We start from the raw sequence: 9,344 nt of genomic DNA on the forward strand, positions 1-9,344 counted from the left end.
TATGTATTTAAAATATTTTTTTTCGGTTAAGTTCTTTTTTAAACTAAGCATGTTTAAATTAAAATAGTGAAATGATAGAATGATTATAAAAAAATGATTGCGAAATATTATAATTAACTGTCAAAGCATGGAAAATATCAAGTAGTGAGTTAAGATCGTCGGTACATAAATATTCCAAATGTTTCAAAAATAATGTTTTCGACCGTCAGACTAAATGGACGGGTAGGCACACAAAAGGACTTACATAGACATGTTATAAGTGGTATCAAAGCTAGTTAGCAGTTTCGGCTCTCACCCAAGAGGCGGTTAGATACCTAGTGTGCACTCTGCGAGTTGTGTTGATTGTAACTTATGATTTCTAGTATAGGTGACATATGTTGAAAGACTTGTAAGAATTAAATTTTGATTATCTATGTCACTAAAATACAATCTTTACGGTGTTTTCCAAAAAGAACTCTACGGCTAAGCGCGTTTGATATGGAATAATGAAAGGATAAGTGTCTTATCGAGAATTTTTTTTGCAATATCATGCACATGATCTAAGCACAAAAAAAAAATTTAAGTGGTTATTGCAAAGTCAGTTAACAATTATTTTGATCCTTTAATAATGCTTCCAAACATCGAATAAGATGGACTCACAGTTCTAGAGAAAGCGCCATATACACATAATATTGTTGGGAACATATCGATTATCCGGGTTTTTGAAGGTATTCGTAATTTGTTTTGTTTTGTCATGATCAGCAGGTTTATGATTCAATTTGCTCTCACACCTTCCACATATTAGAAGTTTGGCTATGTATATTAAACCGAATATTCATTTATAAAATAAATAAAAATTCATTTAAAAAGCTTTAGTGAAAAACAATATTTCATTATAAAAATAAAAAAATTCCATCTTTAAAATTGTAATAACTAAATAATAAACTAACTGAATAAAAATATTGTAAAACTTAATAAGTAAAAAATGATATAAAATATATGTTACCAAGAATTGTAAAGAATAATTATACAATATTTCTAAATATGAGATAAAATAATTATAAAAATTAAATAATAATTATACAACACAGCATCAACTTGTATAAGTAACAAATTATAATTCATAAAAATACCAAGAGCTGACATAAGTTTATTCTAACAATATATATGTGCATATAAATAGGATTAGATATTCGTTTTTTTTTTTAAATTCATATTTTTTATTTAGTTTGTTGTTTTTTAAAGAATATTCCATATTATTTATTTGATTGATTCATGGAATTATGGATATTTGTTTTTTCGGATCAAATGAAAATGAAACAAAGGGTTATATTAAACTTTATAGACATTTTGCCAACACCTAACACAAAGTAGAGGACAATAACATCGTATATTAATCAAGAAATACTGGGTCGAAAGGTCCATGTAGCACTTCAAACCGTTTTTTATAACCGTGGAGATCCGGAGACCGAAGTCAACCGACTAGTCTCACGAGACCCATGACACTCCACGTATATTCTCGCCTTTTAAAACAGCCCGTGTAGTCAACGGAGATAGAACTAGAGTTTCGCCTTATTGGGTTTTATTTTCCCTGAAGTGGCACTCCACTTGAAACTGTTTCGAGCTAAGATATTTGTTTCGGAAAAAATAAACATATAAACAGGTTGTACAAAAAAATCAGCTATCTCACACGAAGTTGATTACCTATAAAGCATTCCAACACAATAATCATTCGATACTTGTTGATCCGCTTCGATCGAGTAACTTTAAACCACCTCACGCTCACGGTATCCCAAATGACTTTAACTCTCTAACCTGATGGTGCAAGTATTTTACTTTCTAGTAGATTATTCCCCTCAACGAATTAAAACTGATAATTGATGGATGCATATAACTAAAAATCCAGCACGAAAGATGTACTTCTACGTAGTCATTCAATTGTATGCTTCATTATTCGATTTCATATGCTTCAGATACAACATCATACAATATGTACATATTTGACTTTTGGTGTGTGTAGCGGCGTAGGTCATCATTTCTTTTTTTTTTTGAAACTAACTCATCAAAATTTGAGAGATCATTTACTCATAGGTATTTTTGGAGATCATTTACTCATAGAAAAAGAAACAGACCGCACAACTATATAATAATGACATGAAATAGTATGATTAGATAATCATTTGGACAAAGGAAACCAGAAAGATTAAACTAAACTAAAAATACAAGACGGGGAAAGATTGTTCCACAGGCACAATACTCAAGATCGGATTATGTGCTTAATGTCCCCTAATCACTATTTAGATTAGATTAGAGATTCTTTTGCTTTCTTGTAATTGATCCAATTAATTGGTCTCCACTCTCTACTCACAGCACGTGCTTCCACGCTCCACAAGACCTCATCCAGAAATAAGTCAGCATTTTATCCAAATCTGATCTGCTATATAAAAATATCCAAAAATTTGAAATACCCGTTTCGAACTTAAAAGGGCATCTAATTGCCCATGCTTACTCAAAAATTTAAGAAACAAATATGACTTTAACTTTTGTAAATGACATTTTGAAATTTTGCTTTTTTCCGCTAATTTTTTCAAGACATCGAAGGTATGTAATTTAATAGATAGTTATAGAGAATATTATAACAAAATTAGTTACTAAACTACAATTATATGATTGTTATCAAAATAATTGTGTGTCAAAACATAAAAGACATTTGGCTTCACTATATACCATCAGTTTTCTCTCTCTATATAGTAGCTTTTTTAAAAAAAAATTGGAGTTCGAAAGTGTTTACATGTATATCTTTTTAATAAACATTTGTTTCGTATTTAGAATTTATTTTGTAAGAGATGATCTTTTGTATGATAAAATATAATTTTTTTTTGCTTTAAGCCTTTAAATTAATAGGAACGTTTTCATGATATCTAATTATAAAATTCTATAAATAGATAGTGAAAAGCACATGATATTTTTTTTTTGAAACACAAATACTTTCATTAAGAAAGGGCTTAAAACCCAATAGAAACAAAGTTGTTTAGGCGGGCCTTACCCAAAGCGTCTGTTAGCCGCCCATCAGAAGATTTAGGAACAAACGAAAACAAGCAGAAAGCAATAGAGGGAGCTATACCGGCGTCTGTGAAGCTCTGATGGACCTCGTTTCCGGTTGATTGCCATGATGAGCACTTGGGAGTCTGAGCGTACCCAGATATGAGTGATGTTGAGGGAGATCGCCTGTTGGAGCACTCCCCTTATAGCCAAAGCTTCTGCTACGAGCGGGGAAGAGACATACAGTTGGATGTTGGCTCCTCTGTTCAGTTCCTCTACGGTTGGGGTGTTGAAGATCCAGCCGATTCCTGCTGTTCCGGTGTCTGATTTCCATGCGGCGTCCGTTTTACAGCGAATTGCGATGTTTGATTCTGTAGCGGTCAGCGAAGGCGGTTGTCTACTAGCAACCGTTATCATCTTTGGAATTTGGGCTCTCTCCCATTCATTCGCCAGACAAACTGCTATGTTGAAAGTAATGTGTGGCGATGATGATTTGTTCTGAAAGAGGAGCTAATTGCCAGAACACCAAATCGACCAGCAAAGCCAAGGGAAGAGGTTGATTGAGATGCCAAAGGGTGGGAGATTCTTCTTTGTCTGTGATTCTACAAGAAGAGTCGGAAGGGAGTGAGAGCTAGTAGAGTCCAGTTGTTCATTCCTCGGTCCCAAGCTCTAGACTTGTTGAGCAAAGCAACACTGAAAGATAGCGTGAAGAGTGGTCTTTTGACCATTGCAGTGGACACAGCTGGTGTTTTGAGCAGCTCCTCTGCATTGTAGATTCACCCCTGTGGGAAGCGATTCTTGAGCTGCTTTCCAGAGGAAATGCTTCAGCTTAGGAGACAGAGGTATGTTCCAAATGTTCTTTTTCCAATAAAATTCCAGATTAGCAGTAGGAGTAATAGTGATAGTACTCCTGACACTAATGTCTGAGTTGGTATGTGGTGCAGGGAAGAGGCTCGATAGCGGTGGTGTGGGGAGAGAGGAAGGGTAATGTAGCGAGTTATAGCATGATTTGACTGAATACGAGCTTGATTTATCTGCGGTCCAGATGTATACGTCCTTAGCTCCGAGGAGGCTGGGTTTGATCAATTGAATGTGATGGAGGAGCTCACGGAAGCGTTCTGCAATGAGTGTTGAATTCCACTCTCTTGTTTCTTTGGAAAGAAGGTCCGACACCATGAGATCTTGGTCTTTCTCTTGCATAGGTCCATGAGGTTTTAGTGCTGGAGTAGACATGATCCAGGAATCCTGCCATACCCATATTGATTCCTCATTACAAATTGATTTTCCCAGATGGTTGAGAAGGAGATCCCGTCCCCATAGGATTCCCTTTCACCAGTGAGAAGAAGTACCATGATTCACCGTGAGAAAGGAAGCTTTATGGCAATACTTGCCAATGAGAATGCGAGCCAAGAGGCAATCCGGATATGTGATCAGTCTCCAAGCTATCTTCGCAAAGAGGGCTTGATTGAAAAGGATGATATCACGGAAACCTAAGCCTCACAAAGCCTTCGGTTTAGTAAGGTGTTCTCATGAGACCCAGTAAATCGTTCGTTTTCCATCTGATGAATCCCACCTGAATCTGGTAAGAGTTGACTGTATTGTTTACATAGACTAACTGGCAGTTGGAAAGCTGACATCGCCAATGTTGGAACAGATGAAAGGACGGCTTGGAGCATGATTGCTTTGTCAGCAGTCGATAGGAAACACGTGGACCATCCAATGGAGCGTTGCTTTATCCTGTCAACGATGGAGGAGAAGAGATCCTTCTTCTTACGGCCGAAATGTTCACGGAGCCCTAGGTACTTACCCACCCATCCTTCTTTTGAGATACCTAGTTGGCTTTTCACTCGAGTTTTAACTTCAGTAGGGGTCTTTGAGGAGAAGGTTATGGAAGACTTCTCTGGATTGATTTTCTGCCCTGATCCAAGCTCGTATTTGTGTAGGATAGTCATCAGAGCAGCTGCAGTGGGAGTTTGAATAGGTGAAGATCATGGTATCATCTGCAAATAACAGGTGATTTATTCTTCGGCAGTGTCTAGCCACTCGTATGCCTGCTAAGGAGCCATCTGATTGAGCCTTTTTGCATAGCCAGGAGAGCACTTCTCCACATAGAATGAAGATGTATGGAAACAGCGGATCTCCCTGCTGAATTCCCCTCGGAGGTATAACTTTTCCACTAACCACGTTGTTGATAAGAAACGAATAGGATATAGTCTTTATGCATTGCATCATCCAGTGGATCCAAATGTGATGTAAATCATTTTTTCTAGGATAGTTTGAATGAAAAACCATTCTAACCTGTCAAATGCTTTGCTAATATCAGTTTTTACTGCCATACCACATCGTTTTTCAGCTGTGGAGATATTGAGGTAGTGAAGGACTTCGTGGGTTATCAAGACATTATCAGTGAAACTTCTCCAATGTTTGAAGGTTGATTGATTCTCAGACACAATATCTTGCAGAACAGGTTTTAGCCTAAGAGACATGATCTTAGAAATAGTCTTATAATAGACATTGCATAGAGAAATAGGTCTATAGTCCGAGACTGCTTTAGGACTATGAATCTTTGTTATCAAGCGAATGTGTGTCCATTGATTGAGTGGGGTAGTCTTCCTGTTCTGAAAAATAGTTGGATCTCATTGCAGATTGAAGGTCCAATGGTGTCCCAGTGGGCGTGGAAGAATGCAGCAGAAAAACCATCAAGCCCCGGAGCCTTGTCAGGATGAATATCAAACAAGGCATCTTTGATTTCATTTGGGGATGGGATTTCTATTAAGTCTTTCGTTTGTCGACGCATCAATACACGGAGTTATATCCTCTTCCACAACTTCAGAGCGGGATGGGTTTGATGAAGAGAAGATGAGTCTGAAATACTCTGAGATCACCTCTGTGATTTGTTCATATTCAACGACTGGCAGTCCCGCGGGATCCTCAATCACCGACAATCTATTACGAGCTCTGCGCTCTTTAGTGCTAGCATGGAAAAGGCCGGTTTTCCTATCACCTAGAGATAGCCAGAGTTGTCTACTCCTCTGTTTCCAATACTCCTCCTCGCTTTTATAGGCTAAGAGGAGCTTCAGGTTCAAGTTAGATATCAGCGCTTCATATGCTGTTGTGTTTGTCATTGCACTATCCATTTCTTCTTTCAAGCGCAAAATCTCTTTTTGATTGTTGATATAAAATTCTCGACTCCAGGTGACAATGGGTGTTCTACATCTAGCAATCCTTGCTGGAACATCAAGATAATGGAACTCATTCCAGGTTCTGGCGATGAGATCCTTGACCTCTTCATTATCCATGAGTCTGCGATCATATCTAAACAGTTTATGCGGTTTCTTTTTTGTAGGGTCAAAGATTGAAAATATAGGACGATGACCCGATCCTTCAAACTGAAGGTAGTGTGTTCTTCCATTTGGGAACATATCAGACCAAGAACTGTTGATCAGAGCCCTATCGAGGCGACAATGAACGAGGTGGGTGTTTCTGACTCCTCGCCAAGAAAGGAAGTTGCTTGTATGTTACATATCAAATAAATCACACGTGGAGAGAAAATATCTGAATGCCCCAAAGGATCTTTCGGGTCTAACTTTCCCACCAGATTTCTCGGAATTGTCATTAATTTTTTGAAATCTCCTGTGTGGATCCATGGTTCATCTCTTTGCTCTGATATTACCAGCAGCATATTCCAAACTGCTTTTCTCCCTACGATCTCATGAGAACCATAGACAAAAGTACTATAGAAGGTGAGATTTTTGTACTTGATACGAGTGTCTATGAGGTGATGGTTGGAGTCCAAAATTTGAACGTCAACATCTTTCTTTCATATCTTTCTTCCAGAATAGGGCCAAGCCTCCTGCACTTGGGGATCGCGGTGGGACCAGGAAATCCACCTCAAAGGCTAGATGATGAAGATCTTCAAGTACCACGAGGTCAGTATTCTTGGTTTCCATCAAAAAGACAAAGTCAGGTGAGAACTTTTTAATTAAATCTGTGAACCTCTGGACTGTTGCATGGTTCTCTATCCCATAGAAGTTCCAGCTCAGAATGGAAAAGCACATGATATATGCAAGTATTTTGGGGGTTTTGATTAATTTCTAAGCTAATTTAAATGCAGTTAGGTTTTCTTGATCGTAAAAATCTGGAGGTACAAAACAAAATGAACTACCTGAAGCATGAAAGACTAACAAGCACAGTTCTAAAAAAACGGCTTGTACAGCCATACATACGCCGTCTAACGCTATGTGTAACCTCTCTGTATCGAATTCTTCAATCCCCTATATATTATTTGAGAAGCATTACAACTTTTTTTTTTAAGCCACATGTCATCAGTAGAATGATTCTTATCATTAGAGAAATATGTTGGTCCATCTAATTATATAATAAGTTTTTTATTAAACTAACAATAAATTCATCATTAATGTACTTTATTATTTTCTTAAATAAAATTTACGGAATTGCCTAATGTGGCTAAAGTATATATATGGCAATTAATGATTTTGAATAATAAAGATTTGATAAAAAAATAGTGTATCTTCTATCATATTTGTTTAATTTTAAACTATTAAATAAATTAAACAATCACAATAACCATATAATAAAAATTTAGATTTTTATGTATATGTTATATTTTGAATTTTTACAAACGGCTATAAATTACTAAAATTGTTAAAAGTCTCACATTCAAATTTTATGATCCAGGGTTTAATAATTTATATATATAATGTTGATTCCGCGCAAGGCGCGGATCTTAATCTAGTTCGGTATTATACAGCCAAGCCAAAGTTTTAAACTTTTGGTAAGTCTCAGTGGGGAAGAACATTTAGAAGCACAAACTCGGTAAATCAAATATATATATTGGTTTACATGATCACTTGTAAACAAAAAGTACAAGTGATAAAAAGGAAAAGAGACTGGCGATGATCTAGGGTTTCGATGCTTTCTCAAAAATGGGATCCTGGAATTGGATACGAGTTACATAATGGAGCAGAAGATCAGCAAAGGAAGGATTTGGGGGGTTCTGAGTTGAGATCTTCAGATCTCAGGCGATTTGAACGGGTTTTCGAAAGATGGAATTGGGGATTTTTGCGGATGTTGCGGGTATTTAACTGGAGCATGATTTCGATTGTCATCAAAACGGAATTATGGAGATTTACAGGTATCATTTCTGCTTACAAAAATATCATGTTTCCTTACCCTATGAAAGGAAATATACGAAGTGATCAAGGCTTTGCTCTAATTGAGATATGGAGATATTGGATCTGTTATCATCATGAGTGGTTATGGAAAATGGCGGATTGGATTTTCAATGATGAGATTGGATTTGAGATATATGTCATTAACGGGAGGCGATATGGGATTGAGGAATTGGAAAACCGGGATTATTATAAAACCCATATTGAACCTTCTCTTTGTTGTATATCATTGTCGTTTTCTTTAGCGACTATTTCTAACAAAGAGAAAGTTTTCCCTTTTCTGTTTACTATGATGCAGAGCCAACTTCTCGGCAATGGTGGTGACATGAAGGAAGGAGAAACGGCTCGGAAAAGAATGAAGATTTCGGTGCCTCACTTTGATAACTCGGCACTAATCAAGACTTACTCTAAGTCCTTGATTGGACGATGCATGAATCCACCAGAGCAGGAAATGAAGGCGCTCATCCAGAACGTACCGAAGATTTGGAAGCTGGAGGAAAGGGTTGTTGGAACGGACTTGGGTTTTGGCAAGTTTCGGTTCGACTTTGAAACAGAGGAGGAGATAGATACGGTACTGAAGCTGGAACCGTGTCATTTTGATTACTGGATGTTGGCGTTAGCACGGTGGCAACCGAAGAAGTCGCAGCTCTTCCCATCAGAGATAACGTTCTGGATTATGGTGATAGGTGTTCCGATGGAGTTCAGGACGGTGCCTACCTTTGAGAGCCTCGGTGATGCACTTGGACGAACAGTAGCAGTAGATGTAGAGCACTGCAGAGTGCAGGTGGTGGTGGACGCGTTTCAGGAGCTTTGCTTTGAAACAACTTTGGACTTCAAGGGTGGAGAATTTTACGAGGGGGAGGAAGCAGCAATATCATTGAGGTATGAGAAGCTCTTTGGATACTGCCCACTTTGTTCTAGCTTGTGCCATAAGGAGGAGAAATGCCCTCTTGCTAAGAAGGCGTCGCCTGAGAAGAAAAGAGAGGGTCGAGAAGGAAATGGAGGATGGTATGATGGTGGGAAACACGATGATCGAGCTCGGAGCTATAAGGGAGTGGTCATAAATGGAAATCAGAATCAACAACACAAGGAAAGAGACGGTAGGGACTACTATGGGAAGGGTAAAGGCAA

This window comes from Brassica oleracea, chromosome C4 (assembly GCF_000695525.1).
Source record: "Brassica oleracea var. oleracea cultivar TO1000 chromosome C4, BOL, whole genome shotgun sequence".
NCBI classification, from domain to species: Eukaryota; Viridiplantae; Streptophyta; class Magnoliopsida; order Brassicales; family Brassicaceae; genus Brassica; species Brassica oleracea.